This window comes from Amblyomma maculatum, chromosome 10, assembly GCF_055883805.1.
Source record: "Amblyomma maculatum isolate TAMU_Amacu chromosome 10, ASM5588380v1, whole genome shotgun sequence".
Taxonomy (NCBI): Eukaryota; Metazoa; Arthropoda; class Arachnida; order Ixodida; family Ixodidae; genus Amblyomma; species Amblyomma maculatum.
The window spans coordinates 132,071,870-132,096,811 of NC_139353.1; the positions used below are offsets into that span (position 1 = coordinate 132,071,870).

At 50.8% G+C, this 24,942-nt stretch overlaps 1 pseudogene; it reads right to left on the bottom strand.

Annotated features, from left to right (window-relative positions):
• Nucleotides 1-16,431: 16,431 nt before the first annotated feature.
• On the bottom strand, nt 16,432-17,472 carry LOC146177479 (uncharacterized; annotated as a pseudogene).
• Between the last annotated feature and the right edge of the window lie 7,470 nt (nt 17,473-24,942).

Consider the following 24,942-nt stretch of genomic DNA (forward strand, 5'->3'; position numbering starts at 1 on the left):
CAAAAACTCTGTCGTGCCTTACGATCTATTTGTGTTGATGGGACTGTTCAGCCTTTGGAAAAGCCGCATGATCGACAGGCATGCAGAGCCACCAAGATCGTCGAAATCCGTGTTTCGGGAGCAGTGTGCTTTGGTGAGAAGTGTATATGCTGCACGTGAAGAACCTCCAAACTGGATGTCGTATCTAGACGAATGTGTATGTCTCCCAGACTTTTGATGTTCTGATGATTGTGCATTGTCGGGTTGAGGATATGACGGGCTCGTATTAAGCAGCCCGGCAACTTTAGACATGGACATGTTTAAGTAAGTGGAGTTGTTCCTTTTTACGGAAGTTTTTCCATGCAATAAAGAAAAAAAAAACGGGGCGTGGCGCAGCGGCTAAGCTCTCGGCTGGAGGATCCAAGGGATGGAGGTTCGATTCCCAGATGACAATTTTTTTTAATGAGGAGGAGTCGCACACCTCCTACGCGTAGCTAGGCTACGCCGGCAGAAGTTGGCGAGGGAGCTGCGCAGCTGGCCTTGGCTGTGACGCCACTCGGTCGCGGCATACGGCATACGCGACGCAATAAGCGAAGCTCGCCTCCGACCCTCGTTTTCAAAACATCTATCCTGGAGCTCCATAGCCGCCGTCTTCTAATAGCTACAATGCATGAGAACGTTAGACACGAAGCTATGCAGGCGAGCCCGGCTGTCATCTGTGATGGCTCCCTTCGCCACCGGGACCAAGCTATCTTCAGCGGGAGCGACGACCATGACGTAGATTAGCTTACCTTCTACGAGCGGGTGAGCCTTACAACAAGTGGGACGATGACGTAAAGCTTAACGTCATATTTTATCTTACCGGCGTGGCTTACCTGTGGTACCGGAACCACGAGGGGGATATGCGAAGTTGCGTCACTTTAAAAACGACGTGCTCAGAAGTGTTTGGCCATCCGGAAGTCAGAAAACTTCGTGCTGAACAGCACATGCGTGAGCGGTCGCAGCAGATGGGCGAAAGCTTTATAGGAGCTACATATAGAAGATATCGTCGACTTATGCAAGCGGCTGAACCCTAACAAGTCGGAAGTTGCAAAGCTCTGCAGCGGGATGTGCTTCTCTAAGCACGAACGCCAAACGAGACGCACCGCCGCTCGGCGGGCCAAAGACCATCAGGCTTTATTGAACCCAAATATTGTCACGTCCTAGCCAAAGGACAGGACGATAACAGCGACCACAGGTCAGCAGGGCAGCAGCAGGAACCAGCGCGACGGCGGGAATTCCCAGAACACCAAAAGAACCGCCCGGCGTCTTCTTTCTTCGTTGAACGATCGAACTTTTTTTTGTTTAGTCGATAGTTATTGCCTCAGGGCATCGGTAGGGTATTAGATGAAGGATGAATAAATGATTAAATGAATGGAAAAAGGTTGGCTGATTTTATGAAGTCCAGAAGTGAGCGATGATGCGGTCCCTGCGTCCAAGTGACGTAAGAGGCAGGACTGGTTGCTGAAAGGCCAGCTATGCTCATGTGCCGGATTCCTGTTGGCTTGACTGCTGGGCAGTCCCACAGCAAGTGCTGGATGTCGGCCTCGACACCTTCGTTTTCACAAATCGGGTATCCTTGGCGAGTATATAGGTGTTAGAAGTATGATCATGTCCTAGTGACAGATGGTGTAAGGGCAACACCGACCCGGATCCTCCTAAGCGCAACCTCCTCTGCTCGGGTGAGACCGCGGGGAAGGGATATCGCACACGGAGGGATAAGTGCACGTGTGCGCGCCGGAGGTGCTCCTTTCTTGACAAAAGGAGTGTAGCATCGTCGACTTCGAGAAGCCGTGGGATTGATGCGTCTTGGTTCACGAGGCGGGTTGCAAAATCAGCTTGACTATGGGAAAGCAGCAGATCCCATGGGACCCACTCAATGCGTATTGATTGTTGGATGCGCGCCGCAAGCTGGTGGATCTCTTGGCAAATTTTAGGGCAGCGGCTGACACGTCGGAGCAGACGTACTGCTTGAAGTGCGTCAGTGCGGATGACAACGTGGGCTGTAATGATCATGGTTATGGCAGCCACGGAGCAGAGTGCCTCCTGAACTGCCACAAGCTCAGCGCAGAAAGATGTAAGCGGTTCCGAAAGCTGGAACGTAGTTGTCTGATTCAGGCTAGGTCTCCGTGGACAGTAGACTGCCGTTTTGGTTTCACAGCCTTGCAGGCTTCCATCTACGTACACTACTACGGAATCTTGAGGCAGGTGAGTATATTGCTCTTCAAATTTCCGGCGAAGCAACGATGCCGAGTTGTCAGACGTTGGTCTGCGGAAGTCAGTTGGCTTGTTGTCTCCTAACTGTGTAAATTTCCAGGGACGGAGAACTGGAGCAGGTGGCTGAAGAATAATGTGTGACGTTGCATACGCCCTCAGTGCTTGCGTGGAATGTGACAACGTGGCCTTGAGTCTGCGAGCATCATAGCGCTGCTGCACCAGTAAATCGATGGTGTTGAGCTTCGCATTCTCCTGTAACGCTACGACCGGTGTGAGTCATGGAAGGCGTGTTATAGTCCTCATAGCTTCTCGCTTTACGGCTTCAAGGCGATCCCATTGTGCCCTTGTAAGATGCTGGAACTGGGCATGATAAAAAATACGTGGCTGCAGAACCGCCCTCACTAACTGGCGTTCAACAGACGAGCCAGCGCCACCCGTTTTAGGTACAATTCTTCTTATTAAACTCATAGTTTGAAGTGTTTGCTATTTTGCCTGAGAACGCCAAGCAGTCGCTGATCCTGACTGGTGAATTGTTAAGTCCAGAATTTTCAGGCTCGAGCTTTCTTGTATTGGGGTGCCTGATAGAGCGAGACGAATTGGATTTGAGGTAAATTTGTGGTGTCCCCAGCGGTTGGCGACTGACATGTATGAAGTTTACACGCAGAAAGTTGAAGACCAATAGAGGATGAATCAGAGGTTACGCCTAATGCTGACTGATGGGGGGCCTCTTCAGTGAGAAGATCATGGTGAGTGCTCCATACCGTGATATCATCTGCGTATTGCAAAAACTTGATTTCAGGGATATCATATAAACGCTACACCAATGGGATGAAAGTAATATTGAACAACGTCGGAGACAATACTGATCCCTGGGACACGCCACGTATAGTGAATCGAATGAACCAACAGTGTCACCGCTCAGGCGTATGGCAAATGTTCTTCCGTCCAAAAATGATGCGACAAACGTGCGTACTCTCGGAGGGAGATGAAGCATGTCAATGGCATTCAGGATTGCAGCATGACTGTGTTGTCATATGCCTTTTCAACGTCCATTGCTAATATGGTACGTACATTGCGGCTGCGGGTAGATGATAGAACTGCTGATGCCAAGACAGCCAACCCGTCCTCTGTACCTATGTATGGACGAAATCCAATTTTAGCAGGGTGATAAAAACCGTGCTGTTCAAGCCACCAAGAAAGTCGTGTGGCTAGCATTTTCTCTGCGAGCTTGCAAAGCATTGATGTTAAGGAGATTGGTCGTAAGTTGGCGAGGTCTGTTCGAGGCTTCCCAGGTTTGGGAATAGGGATCACGACAGCGGTTTTCCAGCTCTCGGGTACGACACCAACAAGCCACACTTTGTTTATGGTGTCGAGTAGTTGAGGAAGTGCAGCAGTACTGAGGTTCTTGTAAACCTCATATTGAATTTTGTCCAGGCCGGGCGCTGTTTTCCGCTTCGCACGCACTTTGTCTTCTTGGGCTACACTGCCTCTCTCCGAAAAGAAGCTTCGTGCCGATGCTAAACACAAAATGAATTAACCGCCGCGCATAAGTACACATGGTATCGGAACGTTTGCTAGTAGAAGGGAGGGTTCTCGGTGATAACTGGTAATATGGCTTAAACCGCACTAAGTGCACAATGTCAGGACGCAAGGAACGGCGTGACGACGGTTGCGTTACAAAGGACAGTACCTCGTAAATAAGTTTCACCGACGCGACGAACAACTGTGTACAGACCGAAATACCGCTTCATGAGTTTTATTGCCAAAACAATACTGCGCGAGGTTTCGAGCCGTCGCGTATCCCCGTGCGCCACGCTTGACCTTGAACAGCCGAGGAGGAGGCGGAGCTTTTGCGACGATGATAAAATATAATACACCTTGTCTCCCACCGGGGAATCGAGCTAAGGATCCCCAGCCCAGCGATATACGACTGCGCCACGCGCTGGACCTTGAAACACTCTTTAAATTCCCCTTGTCTACAGTGAGAATGATAGCGAGATTCCGCGAGTGACAGGTACTGCGCCTTACCTTTCCTGTAGACCAATTATAGAATGCCGGTGAACTTTAATGCGTTCAATGAAATGCTGGTTGTGCTCGACAAGGGGCGCGCGATGTGCCGTCGCGGCACGTCATGACGTCACAAGGCGATTAGGAAGAAGAAGGCGAGTAATTTACGCTCCCGCGTCATAATCTTAGCACCTTACACTGATAGGTCGTGATAGGGGAATAATGTAGCAGGGAACAGAAGCTTCCGCCGTTGCTAGCGCAATTCATCTGGGGTTAACCAGAGTTAAACCACAACAATTTGTTTTCTGAAAGCCCTCGACTGTGAATCGGTGTCTACAAATTGACATCACGTCTCCGGCGATAGCAGTGACGAGCATCGGTATGCTGTTGCTGGCGTATGTGGAGTCTGGCCAGTTACCGAGCCTCCTCCGCACGTTCGCATACTAGCCGGGCATCATCAGCTATACGTCGTCTGGTGGTGCGTGAGGCAGCATAGCGTCAAGCATGGTGGTGACTTGCCTTCCATGCACCAGCTGGAAGGGGGAAACACGGGTGGTCTCCTGGACAGCGGTATATAAGCGAACGTGACATAGGGCAGTACCTCGTCCCTATTCCGATCTTCGACGTCCACGTACGTACATGGCGATGATATCGGCTATAGTTCTGTTGAGCCTCTCCGTCCGTCCATTAGTTTGCGGATGATACGCTGTAGTTCGGCGTAGGCTGGTGAAGATTAGACGCAAGATCTGCTCAGTGAGTTGCGCCACAAACGCGGCGCCACGGTGAGTAATCAGCACTTCTGGGGCACCGTGCTGGAGGACAATGCTCTCAATGAAACATTTCGCTTCCTCAGCAGCCGTCCCCGACGGAAGTGCGCGAGACTCCGCTTAGCGCGTTAGATAGTCCGTCGCTATGATAATATTGTCACGAAGACAGGGATTTATGGGTATCGGCAACAGGGGCAGATACACACAGTCAATACAGAGGTTCCCGGGAAACGGTAACACGAAGACACAAGCTCAAGAGTTCACAGTCCTAGCTAGCCGAAGCGCGCGAGAGTCTCCAACTTCTTCGTCATTCAAGCGCTACCTCGAACCGTCAGGTGGCATTATTCCCCCCCCCTCCCCCTCGAAAAGAAAACCACAACCTCGCAGAAACAAAAACTGATCCGGATGGCAAATACGGCTTTCAGCGGGTAAAATACGGCTTCATGCGAAGCACATGCACCAGATCAGACGAGCACTGACGACTAGAACTCGGTACAGTTCCGTCTGGGATAACATCGTACGCAACTTCTGAGAGGCGACGCAACACTCTGTAGGGTCCGAAGTAACGATTGAGAAGTTTTTCTGACAGGCCTTGGCGCCGGACAGGTGTCCACACCCAGACTTTGTCACCAGGCTGGAACACGACATAGCGATGGCGGTCGTTATATCGGCGTGCATCTGTTGCTTGCTGTTTTGTAATGTGATTACGGGCGAGTTGGCGAGCTTCCTCAGCGTAGTTGGTGAATTCTTCTGCGTCAGCGGTAAGCAGCTGGTCGTCAGCCGCACATGGCAGCATAGCGTCGAGCATGGTCTGTACATCGCGTCCGTATACTAGGCGAAACGGAGTGAATCGAGTTGTTTCTTGGACGGCCGTGTTATATGCAAATGTGACATAAGGCAATATCTCGTCCCATGTTTTATGCCGGACATCGACATACATGGCGAGCATGTCCGCTATTGTTTTGTTTAGTCGCTCAGTAAGGCCATTAGACTGAGGATGGTAAGCAGTAGTCTTTCGGTGATGTGTCTGGCTTAGTTGGAAAACTTCTTCAGGAAGACGCGCTGTAAATGCCTTGCCACGATCAGTGATGACGTATGAAGGGGCGCCATGGCGAAGGACAATCTGCGTCATGAAAAATTGTGCCACTTCGGAGGATATTGCACGTGGCACCGCCATAGTTTCTGCGTAACGTGTCAGATGATCTGTAGTCACGATAATCCACTTATTGCCAGCTGACGATAGAGGAAAAGGGCCAAGAAAGTCCATACCAATTTGGTCGAATGGTACTAGCGGTGGGGGAATAGGCTGCAGGAAACCCGCTGGCTTCAATGGCGGTGTCCTGCGTCGCTGGCACTCGCGGCAACCTCTAATGTATCGATGAACGGTGGCGGCAAGTTTGGGCCAGTAGTAGGCCTGGCGCACTCTGGTAAGAGTGCGTGCAAAGTCCAAGTGTCCAGCGGTGGGTTCATCATGGCAAGCATGAAGGATTTCATCGCGGAGATCTGCAGGGATGACTAGAAGATAGGCTCGGTCACTGTTGCCGGCGCTTTTTTTGTAGAGGATTCCGTCGCGCGTACAGAATGATAAGTTCTTAGCAAACAGTCGAGATACTGTAGAATCGAAACCGTCCAGATGATCGATCACAGTTTTGACGTCTGGAACAGCCCGTTGCCGGGCCTTTAAATCAGAGGAACTGATAATGCCAAGAAAATGGGCGTCTTCATCCGTACTGTCATGGGCCAAATCCACGGGTGATCGAGACAGTGTGTCAGCATCTTCATGTTTACGTCCGGATTTATAAACGATGGAATAATCAAACTCCTGCATACGAAGGCTCCACCGTGCGAGACGTCCTGATGGATCTCGAAGACAAGTTAGCCAACACAAAGCATGATGGTCTGTCACAACTTTAAATTTATGGCCGTAGAGGTAAGGTCGGAATTTCATTGTGGCCCAAACGACGGCGAGACACTCCTTTTCAGAAGTTGAATAGCTTGATTCTGCCCGAAAAGGGTGCGGCTGACATAAGCGATCACTTTTTCCTCGCCTTGCTGGTGCTGGATCAGAACAGCACCCAAACCGACATTGCTGGCGTCGGTGTGAATTTCGGTCGCAGCGTCCTCATTGAAGTGTGAAAGAACGGGAGGGTTGTGCAGCCGTTGGCGCAGCTCGGTGAATGCCTCCTGCTGCTCGGAAGACCAGACATACGGAACGTCATCACGTGTCAGGCGCGTCAAAGGTTCTGCAATCTTGGCAAAATCGACAATGAAACGGCGATAGTACGCGCACAGGCCCAAGAAACGTCGGACTGCTTTCTTCGTGGTAGGGATGGGAAAATTGGCTACAACGGCTGTTTTATCAGGACCAGGCCGGACACCGTCAGGGCTAACCACATGACCGAGAAATTTTAGCTGCTGATATCCAAAGTGACATTTTTCCGGTTTGAGTGTCAAATCGGCCGAGCGAAGAGCGTCCAATACCGTTCGCAGCCGCTTAAGATGTTGGTCAAAGGTTTCCGAAAACACGATGACGTCGTCCAAATAAACCAAACAGGTTTGCCATTTAAGACCAGCAAGTACGGTGTCCATCATTCTCTGGAACGACGCTGGCGCTGAACACAGACCGAACGGCAATACTTTAAATTCATATAAGCCATCGGGTGTCACAAAGGCAGTCTTTTCCCGATCGCGCTCATCCACTTCTATCTGCCAATAACCACTTTTTAAATCAATGGAGGAAAAGAACTTGGCGTTGCGAAGACGATCGAGTGAATCGTCGATACGGGGCAACGGATATACATCTTTTTTTTGTGATGTCATTCAATTTCCTGTAATCAATGCAAAAACGCAGCGTGCCATCCTTTTTCTTAACCAACACGACTGGCGACGACCACGGACTCTTAGACGGCTCAATAACATCATCATTAAGCATTTCCTGGACTTGTGTCCGAATTGCCTCACGTTCTTTGGCCGAAATACGGTACGGCTGCTGTCGAATAGGTCGGGCATCGTCAAACGTTAAGATGCGATGCTTGGTGATAGAAGTTTGCCGGACTTTCGATGATGAGGCAAAGCACGGGGCATACTCCAGCAGTAAGGCACGTAGGGCGCGTTGTTGACAGAAAGAAAGGTCACTGCTAACATCGATGTGGTCTAGAACACTGGGAGTATCAATATTGTCAGACGCAAAACATTCAGAAACTTCCTTTAACAGTTCGTCGAAAGCGATGGCAGTAGAGCGATAGAGGTGGCGAGATTCATTCGTGAAGTTCGTGACGAGAAGCTCAGAGTGACCATTGCTGAGGATAATTAAGCTTCGAGCTGCACAGATGCCATGAGAAAATAAAAGCAAACGGTTGCCTTCAGCTATTATCGGCCCGTCACGAAGCCCGTCGCACACAACACTCACAAACGCGCTGGAGCGGGGAGGCACTGAAACACACTCGGCTGAAACCCGTAGGGCGCACGTACGTTGGCCATCGGTGGGGCTGGCAGACGCTTAGACCGTTCGCTGTCGGAGATCGATGATAGCGCCATATTCCCGCAGAAAATCCACACCGAGAATCAAATCACGAGAACATGCCCGGAGAACGACGCAGCTGACAACGAACGTTGACGTACGAATCTGGATTCTAGCCGTGCACTGTCCAATAGGAGTAATAACATGCCCCCCAGCCGTGCGTATTTGCGTGCTACACCATGGTGTCATAACCTTCCTAAGGTTCGCTGCCAGTTTCCCACTCAAAATCGAAAAGTCTGCTCCGGTATCCACTAAAGCGCTGACATTATGGCCATCGATGCACACAGGAATGTCCAGAGTAGCCGGTCTCGTGAACCAAATGCTGTCGTTTCTGCTCCAAAATCCATATCTGTTCTCATTGGGGGGCTTCTTCGTGCTGACATTTAGCGGCCCCGCCCCCGGAGGTCGCTCTACTCAGTTTTCCCGGTGGGGGCTTGGCGAGCGACCAGGCGGTGCTCGCGGGAAGTCACCAGTTGCTGAAGGGGTTTGCCGGCGTGGGGATGGAGACCTGGATTGTCGGCGCGCCATCCGGAGGCTCTCTTGTGCGAGGTTGTCTCCAATGTCACGAGGTAGTTGTCCGAACGTGCGTCTAGGTGCGTTAGTGTAAAAACCTTCCGGTCCGAGTTCCCGATAAGGGCACCACCGGAAAATGTGACCAGGTTCCCCACAGTGGTAGCAAAGGCGGCGGCTCCGAGGGGCCCGCCAGACGTCCGTTCGTTGAATGTTCGACCGCGGTGGCCGCACGTACAGCGTTGGCTGCTGTACAGGAATGTATTGCGTTGGCTGCTGGACGGGCATGCACTGGGTTGGTGGTAACGTAGACAACGGAGCTTGGACGGTAACTGGGCGTCGGAGAATGTCAGCGTAAGTCGGACGAGAATAATCAGGCACAGGGGTGCTTTGAGCTTCAGCAACATGCAGAGATGGCTGCGTGACTTGCTGAATCTCTTCGCGGATCATATGTGCGAGAGAATCACCCCTGGGTTGGAACGTGCCACAAAACCTTCTGCAGTTCCTCGCGTACAATTGCACGAATAAGATCTCGGAGGTGTTCAGTATTGCTTACAGCAGCTGTAATAGGCTCGGCAGCAATTGTAGCGAGGATTTGGCTGTCGTAGACCGCCGAGCGGCGCTGGTGTAGGATCTTTTCCATGGTGACCGCCTCTGTAAAAATGAGGTAACTGTAGTTGGTGGGCTACGTACAAGACCAGCAAAAAGCTGTTCTTTAACCCCATGCATCAGGTGGCGCAGCTTTCTCTCTTCAGACATGTTGGGATCCGCACGTCGAAATAGTTTCGTCATGTCCTCAACATACATCATGACAGACTCGTTTGGCATCTGTTTCCGAGATTGTAGAGCACGTTGTGCTCGTTCGCGCCTATCCAGGCTGACATACGCCTCTACGATAAGACGGCGGAACTGAGGCCATGATGTTATTGTGCCTTCTCGGCTCTCATACCATGTCAAAGCATGGTCTTCCAGGCAGAAAATGGCGTTCCGTAGCTTTAAGTTGTCGTCCTACTGATTAAAGGATGCGACTCGTTCGAACTGAGTTAGCCAATCCTCAACGTCTTCATGCGCTGTGCCATGGAACGATTTCGGCACTCGGGGGTTTTGGAGGTAAACAGGAGTACCTTGCATGACCGACGTAGTGCTTTGCGTGGCTGGCCGGAGGTTCGTTGTTGAAGTGGACTCCAAGGGCCCGTGTTCGGGAGGAAGGCCCAGGTTCCTCCGGCTGACGCGATGAACTGGCGTGTCCACAGGCAAAAGCTCGTTGTCGTTGGTTCGCGGAGGGGTGTGCGACATTGAGAGGACAATTACCCAGCACCTTTACCAAAACTGTCACGAAGACAGGGATTTATGGGTATCGGCAACAGGGGCAGATACACACAGTCAATACAGAGGTTCCCGGGAAACGGTAACACGAAGACACAAGCTCAAGAGTTCACAGTCCTAGCTAGCCGAAGCGCGCGAGTCTCCAACTTCTTCGTCGTTCAAGCGCTACCTCGAACCGTCAGGTGGCAATATAATTGTTGCCTGATTGTGACGTCGAAAATGTGCCCAAACATCCATTCCAATGGTATGAAACGGAGCACTCGGTGACTCAACGGGCTGGAGAAGACCCGTCGGTCGAGTGGGAGGTGTTGCAAATGTGAACCTTTGGCACTAGCGACAGGTTCTTGTATATTAACGCACGTACTTTGAGAGTTTCGGCCAGTCGTATGCTTCTCGAATACTCGAATGCGTTCAGCTCTATCCTAGATTACCAGCGGTAGGATCGTCGTGGCACGCTTCAGTGACCTCGCTGATGGCGCATCTCGTCCCCTGTGAGATGCGCTATCAGTTGATGAAGCTGTGGATCATGTCGTTGCTGATCTGCCATATCGTCAGGATTCAAGGCCACAGGGAAGCTGTCTTACTCATCATCTGCGCCTCCTGACGATGGTTCCACGGGTGCTCGAGACAAGCAGTCAGCATCATGATGCCATCACGATCGTGACTTCGTACTCCTGTAGCCGAAGGCTCCACCTCGCAAGCCGGCCCGTGGGATCTTAAGATTGGCGAGCCAGCACAGCGAATGGTGGTGGGTGACAACACGAAACGGGCGGCTGTACAGATAAGGTCGAAACTTGGTTACCGCCCAAATGACGGCGAGGCACTCTTTCTGTTGTCGAGTAATTGCCCTCCGTTTTGGAAAGAGTTCGACTTGCGTACGCGATAACCCGCTCAGCGCCATACTAGAATGGAGGGTTTACAAAAGCAAGTCTGGCAACCGTGAGCCGCATGCTGATATCACGCTGGCCGCCATATTTTGATAGCTCCATCCGTTCGCTTCGTGTCCGTCCATCAGCGCTCGCCGTTCTGTTAGCAATTTCACGTTTTAACCTAGTGTGCTGTGCTTGGACCTCTTTTCTGTCCCTGGCGGTTTCTGTCAGCGACGCCTAGAAGCGTATTTTGACAGCCGAGACGTGGCAGAGCCCGCCAGCCGCGCTGCCGAGCTCAGTTACAAATTGCTCTACGAGTCATGCATGGGCCCCTCGGCAATCTGTGTAGCGTCATCCCTATCCAGGTACAGTATCCAGAGTTTTGTAATGTGGATTTTTTTTCTGTGTGCCTTTGCTGTTTACTTGAGCGCCTATGAGAGACGATCGCAAGTTTGCTTGGTTTGCGCAACCACCGACGCTCACCCCACTGGAAGATACTTGGTTGGTAAAATGAGCGAGGATGCATGTTGTCTTATGATAAAAGAATCGTGCGTAATTTGACGTAAGTTGGACTGGCGCATACCACTTTCCTTCCCATGCCGTCGACGCAGTAGTTGGCTCGAGTTTCGGAAATAAAAGAATGGGAAGCCGATTGCTGCTGACGCATGGGTATTGGTGTAAAAGAAATTATTAAACACCAAATAAAAAATAAAGAAAAATGATAGAAATATATTATAAATAAAAGAGCTAAAATATGAAACGTGAAGAAAGAAAACATCGTGCGTGTGTGCGTATGAGAGAGACAGACGCTATCGCGTTATACCTTTAACAGCGGAGCTTAAGTATCCAACTCATTTTTTTTATAACGATGTAATATAAATCTGACTTTATGAACACAGCCAGTTGCTCCAAGTACAAACACTTCGCAGTAATGTGAGTTGACGTTTCAAATTTCTTTTCCTTTCAGCCGAGTTCCTTTTCCTCCGAGTTCCTCGAAGCTTTCCACGTCAGCGCTTTCATATGAGGTTACGACTTCAAATGTTTACTATCTGACAGTGGGAATAAACAAGAAATGGACATATTTAAAAAGTCCACTGAATTTCAGGTCAACTAGCGAACCATCGGGTGACGCGACAAAACACACAAACGTGAAGCGTATGTTTCGTTATTTTGTCGGCCGCGTTGGCAGGTATAATGGCATAGAATGTAAACCTGAGCTGTGTGCTCTGCACGTGGACCGGTCGAAACGGGCTGCACGTGAGCATGTTACAACACACTGGTGAGATGTCATCTTTTCCGGCTTTACTAGACGCCGTGGGTTTGGCAGCCGCTTGCTTTTGCAGCGTGAAACATGCACCTCGGGCGCACTAGAGAACCGTATTGCTCTCTGCACCAAGCACTAACATTTCGTACGACTGTGAAAAGTAGTTTCGGTAATCATGCCCGTGTCTTAAATCAAATACACAAATGTAAATGCAACCAACGTACAAAATGTTTCAAAGAACGTATTTGCACTATAGCGTTCGTTATACATGCATTCCTCCTTCTCCCGTATCGTCCATCGCAGCGTAAGCTTATCCTTCATGTTCGCAAGGCTCCATATCACGCAAAACAACCTTGCTGTTTTAGGTGATAGCACGTTCTGTGAACTAGCTCCCAGTCAGAGGGACGTGCAGTAATGCTTTACATGATGCAAGGGACACTTGTAAAACCGATTAGGACTGTAAACGAATGGTCGCATACACGCGTATACCTTGATTCCGTGCGCGTCTACGGCGGTGCGCTAGCTACAGAACGGCACGCAGCAACATGCTGGCATGATTTCGAATAGAGCTTGGTGCTAACTGTGATGCTGAGATGTTAAAAAATGAATCAATTGCTTGTGAGCATTCCAATGCACATTTCGGTGCATGCACGGTTCCACGGAGGCGCACTTGACAGCGTACTCGATGGGAGGCGCGGGCGGACTGAACAAAACATGGCCGCCGCACACAGTTTCTGTTTATTTCTCTAGATGGCGCTAACTTTTGTAAAGCCTCTGCTTTACAAAAGGCGCAGTCACTGTTTCTCATGCTGTTCCTGAAGCCTTAGGGTTTAGAGATACCAGTGGCCGGCTGAATGAACCAGCGGTGGAAGCTAGCAAAAAACTACTGGAAGATTGGTGGCTTAAAAGCAGAGAAGTGACATAATGTTAGCAATGTAGAAACAAAAATTTAATAAATATAATGATGGAATAGTTAACCAATCTAAAACAATAACTAAGATATGGGGAGAAAAATGAGCATGATAGCTGCTACCACCCCGTTTCAAAGGGGACGCTCCTATGTTTCATCCATCCATCTATCCTCTATTGTATGAGCACTACCCCTATGTCCTTTGTTGCAGACAACCGTGTGCAGTTCAGGGTCGGCGTTTTGATCGAAATGACCTAATACAGGTGGTGCTAAAAGGGCTTGGTTTAGTTGCCTGAATACTAATACTTGTTCTTCGTTCCACACAAAGTCGACGCTATCTTTCGTAAGGTGGATAAGTGGCGCTGCGATCTCGGCGAAGTTATCAACGAAACGTCTGAAGTAAGCGCAGAGTTCAAATAAAGCTCCTGATAATTTTCTTGTTCGATGGTGGTGGGAAGGACGCCACAGCCGCTGTTTTCTCGTGATCTTGTTTCACGCCTCTGTAACTGACTATATGCCCAAGAAACTTCAGCTCTCCATATGCGAACCGACATTTCGAAGCTTGAGTGTGAGTCCGGCGTTCTGTATAGCACGAAGAACAGCTTCGGAGCGCACAAGATGGTTAGTGAAGGTGCTTGAAAATATAACGTCATCCAGATAAACTAGACACGTCTGCCAATTCAGTCCGGCGAGCACAGTGTCCATGACGCGTTGAAATGTCGCGGGCGCTGTGCATAAGCCAAACGGCATCACACCGAGCTCATAAAGGCCCTCCAGTGTTATAAACGTGATCTTCTTTCGGCCTCGCTCATCCACTTCGATCTGCCAGTATTCCCTTTTCAAATCGAGAGACGAAAAATAGCGGGCGTGATGGAGTCGATCAAGGGTGTCGTCGATTCGCGGCAGTGGATATATATCCTTATTTGTCACCTTGTTGAGTCGCCTGTGGTCCACACAGAACCGAAGCGTCCCGTCTTTTTCTTTACCAGCACGACAGGTGCGGCATCTCCATGTAGAATTTCCCGCACTTGTTCCTGCATTGTTTCTCTTTCCTTCAGGGAAACTCGGTACGGCGGTTGGCGAATCTGGTGGGAGGATAAGAAAAAAACATCTATTTACAATGAATTGATTTCGGAAATGGAGGTTCGTATGCTTGTGGAGGTGAGTGGCAGACCCTATTCCGGGACACCATAGGCCGCCGCCGCTTACCGATCTCTATGGACCACGGCACGCTGGGCCTCCAGGTCCGAGCTGGACAGGGCCGCCTCCCAGCCTTTACAAGCACAATGCTGTGCCCGGCAGTCTTGAAGCACTTCAATACAGACCTTGATGGGGGCTGCAGCCTGCGTGGAGCGACCTTCTCAGACGTTTTTCACATGGTCTGGGCCTGTCCATCCAATCCCCACGATTCCCAATCCTTAATTACCCACCCTTCTAGGGAGGCCTGGGAGGCGGCGCCCGCTGCCGAGCTGCCATGACCTACAGTTCCAGCGGACCTTGGTCGCCAGGGCGCGAGCGGCGTTAGACGCCACTGGGGCTCCGGAATAGGAGCTCCACCTAGATTTGTGAGGGCCTGGGCCAATAAGGCCTCACAAACACCTCCTTGTACAAATAAATGTTTGTCATCACCACCACCACTGTGATGGTGTTGTTAGTGGGGTGGATACGGACTTGGTCGGCAGTAACCGCCAGGCGATGGTCGACGTTGGCGGCTGCGTAGATAGCAAGTGCAAGTCGTGCGGGGCCTACGGTGTGGAGGTTCAGTGTGCCCTGTGGGCGGAGGACGATCTTGAGGTGTTACGAGGACAGGCGGGGAAGAGGACGCTTTTTGGTCAAAGGTGGAGGGCGTCCGCGTGGCCGCGGATTCAGTAGAGTCGCTGTCGTGGCTAGCATCTGGACCTCGGCAGGTTGTTTCTGGGGTGGAGATGGTCTTCGGTATCGGCGTTGCATCTCGAACGCCGTCCACGAGCCATCCGATAACTCCACGGCAGTAATGTCAGTGCCTTCCACAGTGTAAGGCATAGTCAAGGCATTATTGGGCTTGGCGGGACGCGACGTCGCCACCGCCGGTGCGCGCGAACGCGCCGATGTCGCGAGGCAGCTGATAGGCTTAACTGTCGCAGCTGTTGCGGCCAAAAGCATTTGGTCGAAAAATCATCAAACTGCTTGACTTGGTCTGGGAATCACCACACCGGGTCCGGAGCGATAGACGAACGTCCAGGGCAAAGTTGGTGAACGCAAGTGCCCAAAAACACGGAACTTTGCGGCCGGGATCGAACGCGCGTCCTTGGGATCAGGTATGGAGCTCCCGATGACGACTGGCCCATAGTAGTGAGCCTGTCGAACGTCTTTTGTATATTGCCTAGTGATGCAGGACTATAGATAGTTGGGTCATTACCACTGATAAAAAAAACTCGCTCATGTACTGTGGCCCCTCACACGATATCGGTAGCAATTTCGATAGTGCTGTGAACAGTATAAAATCAACCGCGCAACCTCATTGTCAACGGCGACAGACAGAACCGATATAAGAATGTTGCACATGGGTGTGAGATCCGTGAATAAGGCTGCTGGTCGAGGTGCAGATAAAAATGCAGCCCAAATATCATCAGGATTACCGAATTTTCTCAAGAGGCGATACCATGGCGCGGAGAAAGCTTCCTGTAGCCGACTTTCGGCATTCACGCTGGATAATTGTTACTCCTGCCGTTTACCCAGGAGTTTCTGTGAAAGTTGGCTGACTCTAATGTCGTACACTGTGCACGCCTGTGGACGGGGATCTCGATTATCGCAGTCTACGTTTCAATGACACCTGCTTATGTACAGTCTTGTTAAAGCATTATTGGCAATAGTGAAGGGCTTTCGAAGCGGCCGACAACAACGGTCTGCGCAGAGCACGGCGCCGCGGTAGCCTAAGCGTGCACTTCTTGATGATGATGACTTTATTTTCCACCAGATAAGGCGGCCCCCAATTCCCGCCCCCGGCACGCAGGCCTAAGGGACGGGAACAGAGACCTCAGCGATCAGAAGCAGGCAAGGAGGTCTTGGCTCTTCGCGGCTTTTTACGCCAGGCGGATGGCGTGTAGCAGTGGAGCAGGGACCTCGCTCCGCAGCAGGGCTTCCCAGGCTTCTCTACAATTTATATTTGTTTTAGCCCCTTGCGAGCTAGTACTTTCCCAGATTATAAGGTCGAGGGTCCCTCTCTCCCCACAGTGTTTGCATTTATCGTTTCTCCTATCGTCCATTTGGACATAATATGCCTAGACCGGGTTTACAAGGTTCCCAGCTTGTAGGCGCCGCCATGCGACTGCCTCCCTATTGTTTAGACTTTTATCCGGGGGTGGCACCAGTTTCCTGCTTAACCTGCATTTTTGAAGGATCTCGGTATAATTTTGCAGACGCTCGTCCATGTTAAGGTAATCGGGCGGCTCCACAGTTACCCGGAAGTAAAGAGCTCGGGCTAACTCGTGGGCCGCTTCGCTGCCAGGAACGGACGTGTGTGCAGGGGTCCAAATTAGGCGAATTTTCCTGTTTAGTCGTCTACTGGCCAGAATCCTTGCCTCTTCCGGCGAGACCCTACCCTTTCCAAAATTCAAAATAGCCGTTTTGCTATTGCTGATTATGCAATTGGCTTGCGTTCCGACGCAAGCTAGCGCTACTGCAACTTCTTCAGCCGTTTGGGCGTTCCGGCTTCTAATGGTGGCGGCTGATACCGGGACACCTCGGCCGTCGACCACCGAGGCGACCGCCGCCCCCGTTTCGCCACTTGCCGCTTTCACGTACGCGACCGACTTGTCCATCGAATCGAAGCGTCTGATTAGTGCTTCTGCTCTCTTCTCCTTCTTCTCTGTGTTGAATATGGGATGCATGTTACGAGGGAGGGGGAGAATGATTAGATTTTCTCGGCAGTCCTGTGGGATACTTGATTTTTCTCGTAGTCCCCTATCTGTCTGCAGGCCTACCATTTCGAGTATAATTCTACCCGCGGTCGTTCGACTTAATCTTTCCAGCTGCGAAACTCTGACAGCCGCCGCTATTTCGTCCCAGCTATTGTGCACTCCCATAGAAGGGAGCTTCTCTGTGGATGTGGTAATTGATAAGCCCAGGGCACTCTTTATGCACCGTCGAATGAGAGAGTCTACCCTCTTCTTCTCCGACCTGATATTTAAGAACGGCGTGGCATAGCTCACGCGACTTATTACGTAAGCTTGGATGAGTTTAAGCAAGTTTCTTTCTTTCAGGCCTCGTCCTTTCAACGCGATTCTTCTAAATATTCCAATGGCTTGTGTGGCGAATCCCTCTAGCTTTCTGATTGTTCCATGATTATACCCATTTTCCTGAATGAATAGTCCTAAGATTCTGATTTGATGTACCTTTGGAACTGGTTTTCCTTCTACTTTAATGTCAAATTCCCAACTGCACTTGCATCGGAGTGACTTTGGGTTATAGACGAATAATTCGGATTTTTGCGGCGAGTATGATAGACCCCTAGGCAGCGTAGTCTACGACAGTGCCCGCCGCCGCCTGCAAGCGCTTCTCAATGCTCGCATCACAACCCTGGTTAACCCAGGTGCGGTAGCTGTCTAACTTGTTTTCTGTGGACACCTCAACCGCGCCATAAGGGAAGGGAGGAAGGTGTCAGTGAAAGTGGTAAGAGAGAAAGAGGAGCTGTAGTGGGGGCTACGGAGTAATTTCGACCACCTGGGGATCTTTAACGTGCGCTGACATCGAACAGCACACAACGAAGAGGCGTCACGAACAACTTACTGATTGATTTTTAGGAAGGGAAAGGTGCGGTAACTGTCTCACTTCTTTTCTGTGGACTCCTCAACCGCACCGTAAAGAATAATAATTGGTTCACAGGAAGCGAAAGGCGCAGTATCTGTCACACTTGCTATGTGGACACCTGAACCGCGCCGTAAGGGAAGGGATGAAGGTGGGAGTGAAAGTGGAAAGAAAGGGGAGCCGTAGTGGAGGGCTACGGTGTAATTTCGACCACCTGGGGATCTTTAACTTGCGCTGACATCGCACAACAGACGGACGCCACTTCGTTTCGCCTCCATCGAAACGCAGCAGTCGTGGTCAGGTTCGAACCCGGGAACTCCGGACAGTAGTCTGGTGTCTTACCACTGCACCACCCCGGAGGGGCCGATTTTTAGGAAGGGAAAGGTGCGGTAACTGTCTCACTTGTTTTCTGTGGACACCTCAACCGCGTCTAAGGGAAGGGAGCACGCTAAAAAACGATTTATTTATAGGAAGGGAAAGGCACGGTAACTGTCTCACATGTTTCCTGTGGACACCTCAACCGCGCCGTAAGGGAAGGGTTGTAGGTCGTAGTGAAAGTGGAAAGAGAGAAAGAGGAGCCGTAGTGGAGGGCTACGGAGTAATTTCGACCACCTGGGGATCTGTAACGTGCGCTGACATCGCACAGCACACGACGCTCTTCGTTTCGCCTCCATCGAAACGCAGCCGCCGAAGTCGGGTTCGAACCCAGGTACTCCGGCACTGTAGTCGGGCGTCTTACCACTGCACCACCCCGGCGGGGCACACGCAACATCCTAGAGGGAGAAAGAAAGAGAGAGAGGGCCTACCGCGAATCATGATTGTAAGGCCGCAGTGAAAAGCGACTCGCACGTGGAGTCGAGCTGGCGGTCGAACCCCCAACGCGCCATGGCTCATGGCTCATAGCTCAAGGGGTGTTATGTTTGAGACCGTTCAAAACTGGGTATATTTAGCAAAATAATAATCGGTACGACATCCGCAATCGGCCCATTGAGAGCTCAATTCGCTAAATAATCGGCCATTATATTAGAAGTAAATACCCCCGCGCCTCAGAACCCTCTGAAACTAATTTCCTGTAAATATAAGGGTGTGCTTCAAAAAACGCATCTTCGGGCTTTCCAGCGCTGCTAAGACTGAAAGGCAGTCAAAGGTTACGATTACGTGAGTAACGCTACAGAGAACGTTTTGAAGGGCAAAATCAATTACAAGCAATTAAGCAGTAAATATTGGTGTGGAATCTGGACTGCTTACAGACAAACGCCAATCGAGTGCCTGGGAATAAATACATATCGTGTAACTTACTCAACGTAAGCCTGGTTACAGTGAGTATGTTGTGGCATACGCCAGCTGAACATCGACGAAAGCAGAGTCCAATTATTCAGTCACAGAAAGGGAATGTTTGGCCATTATTTGGGCCATCGGAAAATTTCGTCCCTATGTGTATGGCCGAGCGTTTAATGTTGTGACCGATCACCACGCTTTGTGCTGGCTGGCCTCTCTGAAAGACCCATCTGGTCGCCTTGCTCGCTGGGCTCTCCGTCTCCAGGAGTATGACATCCATGTCATTTATCGATCAGGTCAGAAGCATACGGACGCGGATGCTCTTTCCCGCTCGCCTAGTGATACCTCCCTTTCCCATTGCCTAGTGATACCTCGTCTGAGCACGTCTGTGCTTACGATTTGTCGACTCTTTCCATTGGACAAATGCGGAGAAAATACGAATTACTGGAATGAAATACGGAAATACGGAAGAAATACGGGAAAGGACGAAGGAATGGATGGGACGTAACTTCTCTATTTTCGCCCGTGCGACTGTATGCAATACCTTTTTGGTGGCAAGAATAATGTATTTACTTCAAGTATTGTATTGTGCTTGAAGCAATATACAAAGGTTCCATCGTGTATTTGCGGTCTTCATTTGGTCGTCCAACTGGGAACGAATTAGCAGAGATAATCTTTCGGGGAGTTAAAGACGGAGGGTTGTCTCTAATGCATCTATATGTGCGGCAGATGGTTTTAAGGTTTTGTTTCCTACGTGACCAAAAAGATGCATTCCTGAGAACCTTTATGCAAATAATGCTATCCAGTGCAATTCCAGAGTTTATAGTCTCTTCATGCTCTGCTCGGGGATACACTGTGTCACGCTTTCTGCGAGAAGTGGTGTGGTCGTTCAAGTTTTTGAGCGTGAGGTACTCTGTAGAGTATTTAGCGACGGTACCGCCTAAGCGACTGTACAAGGATCTTATTTCACAATTGTTCTCAGCCCCATTGTACAGAACCTTATACTGTGAAGGCCCAGGGAAAGATGTGCTCAAACGAGTTAAAAACATGACTGTTGCACCGGGCGTAAAAACATTCTTTTTTAAATGGCATACAGGAACCCTCACAGTCAAAACATGGATGGAAGAAAAGGGCCTTTTTGTACCTTGGGGCTCAAACTATCTACTATGTAGGAAACTTGAAACAGTTGAGCACGTGTTCCTGGATTTTTGGGATGCGGTGTTTTACTGGGATGTGTTACAAAGGACACTTAAAAGGACCTGCCATTGACGCCACGTGGAATTCGGTACTTGACAACTATTAATGATGATTTTCAGTATGCCCTCATCATGCTATTGGGCCTTCACAGTATTTGGAGGAGGAGGATGGCTTATAGGCACTGTGATGTTGATGCACGACCTGTATGTGATTATTTTGTTGAACAAGTGTATAAACTAAAAGAAGATTTGAAGCAGCAACACGCTGCGGAGGAGGTCTTGAGTCTGATGGGCGAACTTGTGGTAATGAAAGTCCATTAGACACGGTTGTCAGCCAAGGGGCATGGCAACCACGATCTTTTACTGATGTATTTGTACCAATTCGTGCAATAAAGAAAAAAAAGATTGGGTGGCGCAGTGGTAAGACGCCCGACTACTGTGCCGGAGCACACAGGTTCGAACCCGACCTCGGCGGCTGCGTTTCGATGGAGGCGAAACGAAGAGGCGTCCGTGTGCCTGATTGATTGATTTATAGGAAGGGAAAGGCGTAGTAACTGTCTCACATGTTTCCTGTGGACACCTCAACCGCGCCGTAAGGGAAGTGTTGTAGGTCGTAGGTAAAGTGGAAAGAGAGAAAGAAGAGCCGTAGTGGAGGGCTGCGGAGTACTTTCGACCACCTGGGGATCTTTAACGTGCGCATCGCAGTGCCAAGATTGTTGTCCTCGTACCGTTGTCAGATGGGAGGAGGTTTGGCTCCAGAAGGCGCCGCACCTCAAGGTCTCACATAACCTATCTGCCCGTCATCATTCATACATCATCCCCAGTACCTCCCCCTCCTCCCGGATGTCCGGGGGAGGAGGATTTTGATTTGGGATGACGGCCGTACCCTGGCAAGGGGGCAGTCGTGTGGTGACACGCACACAGCAGTCACCGAACACTATGCCAACTGCGTTTAAGGTCCCCGCTGTGACAGCAGGCCAAACACAGGGAGACCGGACCTTCTTTGGACCTCGGATGTCCTAAAGGACGACTATAACTTTAAAGGGCTTCATATTGACACTATTATGGTACGCCCAGAAACTTCGCAAATAATCGGTGGCCTGCTCCACGTGTCTATGAATTCTTGCTCGCTGAGGTGACGCTGCTCACGGCTTAGGTGAAACCAGACCTTTCTGCGGACTCGTGCGAGCACCTCATGAAGGCCTGGAATACTGCGCGAAAATGCAGCTGCGCACTTGGCAGACCAGACTTGGCACATGCACTCAACGAGCAAGAGCACAAACTGTTTCACAGCATGCCTGAGTAACGGGTTGAGGTACCTGACAGTTTGATATGGCACTCCTGGAATGCTAAACAAGGTAGCCACTCGTCGAAGGAGGGCTGCTGGGAGAAGACATTGTGTAAAGATGTGCACAATGTCTTCACGACCACCACAGAACGGGCAAACTGGATGCAAGCTCGCAGGTTACCGCCGCTTGCGGCGGGGGCTAGCCTGCCATCGAATTTTTATCTGTTATAGGCCGTCATTGCACCCGCCACCGATTTGGTGGTGGACGACGGCTGTTGTTGCGGCACGCGTCTTTCTTTCCCTCTCCCTTTTCTTTCTTCTCTATGTTCTCTTCTGTCTGCACGAGGCAGCGGAGGTGGCCCAGCTACGGAGCCAGTAGCAGGCCCGTGCATTTTTTTTTCCTTCTTCCTACACATAACAACAACTGCGAGAGAGACTACTTTGGAGGCGTCGCAGAGGTGACGCTAGACACCAGCTGTGTGAGCGTGTTTTGTTGCGTTTCGCCACCGATAAGTGTGTCAGCTGACGCGGCCACCGCATAGCAGCAGGCAGAACAGCGAGCGGATCGGCCACTTCGGCGCCGTTCATCGGCCGCCCAACGCTTCCTCCGGCGCGCACGTCATGGCGTGATCTTGCCACGCGCCAAATTTGTGTGCGTGCGTGTGTGTGCAAACGCTGGCCAAGCCCTGAGCTCGAGGGAGAGTGCGGCGCCCTCGTCCGTCTGCAAAAGGTGGAGGAGATGTGGTCGCGCGACCTGCCAATGAGTCATCGCCTTGTCTGAACATGCAGGGCTCTCTCCCTTTGCCTGTGAACTGAGAAGCCTATAAAAAGCAACGGCAGACCCTCTTCCCTGATGGGGCTGGTGCAGGTGGGTGACCGCTGCTTGCGGTGGGGGCTGGCCTGGCACCGAATTTTTATCTGTTGTTGGCCGTCATTGTACACGCTACCGCTGGTGGTGGACGACGGCTGTTGTCGCGGCGCGCGTCTTTCTTTCCCTCTTGTTGAAATGAGAGCAAGCGCAATGACTGCCTCCTCTATCTCTGTGGTGGAATTGGTGACTATAGAGCTGGAAGTATGCAGCTTCACTTGTCGGCTACAGCCGGGACCATACGGGAGCCTGATGTATATTCCGCTGCGTCCACGCAGACCACCTCTCGTCTTGTTCGAACTTGCAGGGCTCACCCTTTCCCTCTGAACTGCCAAGCCTATTAAAAAGCAGCGGCAGACTCCGCTTCGAGAGAGACTATTTTGGAGGGGTCGCAGAGGTGACGCTAGACACCAGCTCTGTGAGTGTGTCTGTATTCTCTCCGGGTCAACTTCTCTGCCTGTTCCTTCATGATGTTGTAGTAAAGGTTGTTTCGTTAGAAGACGCCTACTCTTTGCTGGGACCGTTGATGCCGTCCGCCGAGGCACGGAGCCGCCAGGCCAAAGCTACCGAGGGGCCGCGAGCAGCATGTAATAACTGGCGTCAGCGGTGGGCTCAGCACGCGAGACCCAAATCTAATAACTTGTGGCAGCGGTGGGATACTCAGTCGCGCGACCCCAAACGTAATAACTGGTGGCAGCAGTGCGATACTCAGTCGCGCGACCCCAAACGTAATAACTGGTAGGCAGCGGTGGGACGACCAAGCCGTAACCATGGTCGGGGGGACGAGTCAGACGAGCCAGACGATACCGTCGTCCAACAACTACTGGTTATAGCGCAGGGACGATGACGACCACGCCGTGACAGTGGTTGGTGATATGAGCCAGGCCTGACCGAGGTGCAACATCTGGTGGGAAGAGCGGAGATGTCCCAGGCATAACCCGTCCAACAATCAGCTCAGCGGAATGACGGGAGCAGTGCAACGAGCCCTGTGTGATGACTGGATGCCTGCACCGGAACGACTGCATTAGATTCTTGGCTGCGAGGTTTGGTGAGTGCGGCACTTTCTTCTACTGAGTTTTGCCAGGCTTTTGTTAAGTAGAGAACAGAGCTGGTAATTGTGTTGTCGTTGTTGCTGGGTTAATTGCAGACAGGCAATAGTGGGCAGTAGAGAAGGCAGCACTCGGAACAGCCATTGATTTGAAGTCGTTACACAAACCGAAATTGCTGGAGCTTGCGAAGGAGTTGGGTCTGAATTTGTCTGACAAACTCAGAAAACCAGAAGTGTGAAAGGCTATTCTTGCGTTTCAATCTAAAGATGACGAGCTTTCGGAATGCCTTGAGATCATTGACGAACGTCACGAGAAAGAGGAACGTGAACGTAGAGAACGTCACGAAAAAGAGATTCGTGAACGTAGGGAAGTCACGAGAACGAGATCGTGAACGTACGGAACGTCACGAGAAAGAAGAACATGAACGTAAAGAACGTCACGAGAAAGAGGACGCCCGTGTAAGGAAACTGATGCAGCTGGAGATTTCAGCACATAGAATGAGCGTGAAAAAGATTAAAGCTTTCAATGCCATTTAGTGTAACGGTACAATACCGCGAGACGGTCCGCCACCGTTCCTCATCGCAGAGGATGTGGCTGAGTATTTGGCAGACTTTGAGAATGTCCACAGAAGTAAACGTTTCGAGCGAGACAGTTGGGCGCAGATGTTGGTAGCTCTTCTCTCCGCGGAAGCGTCGAAAGGAATCAAGCGATTGGTTGGCGACCGCTTGAAAAATTACGATGAACTAAAAGAGTCATTGCTGATACGATATCAGATAACGCCTCATGATCTTCGGAAGATGTATGAGAGCGAGAAACATTGCGACAAGTTGTACTTTGATTTGGCGTATCAGTTGAAAGCCGCTGTAAGCGAGTGGCTTGACAGTGCGGAAGTTTCGAAGCATATCGAACTTGCACCGGAGTGTGAGGAACAGCTTGGGGAAGCTGTCAAGCAACGTGACCGCAGTAGCGAGCCGACTGAACCTCGAACAGAAGAGTATCGTGTTACCTTGATCGAGTCACTAGCTGAGAAGGTTAGCGCCGGCTTCAACGGCGAGAACTCCGCAGAGACG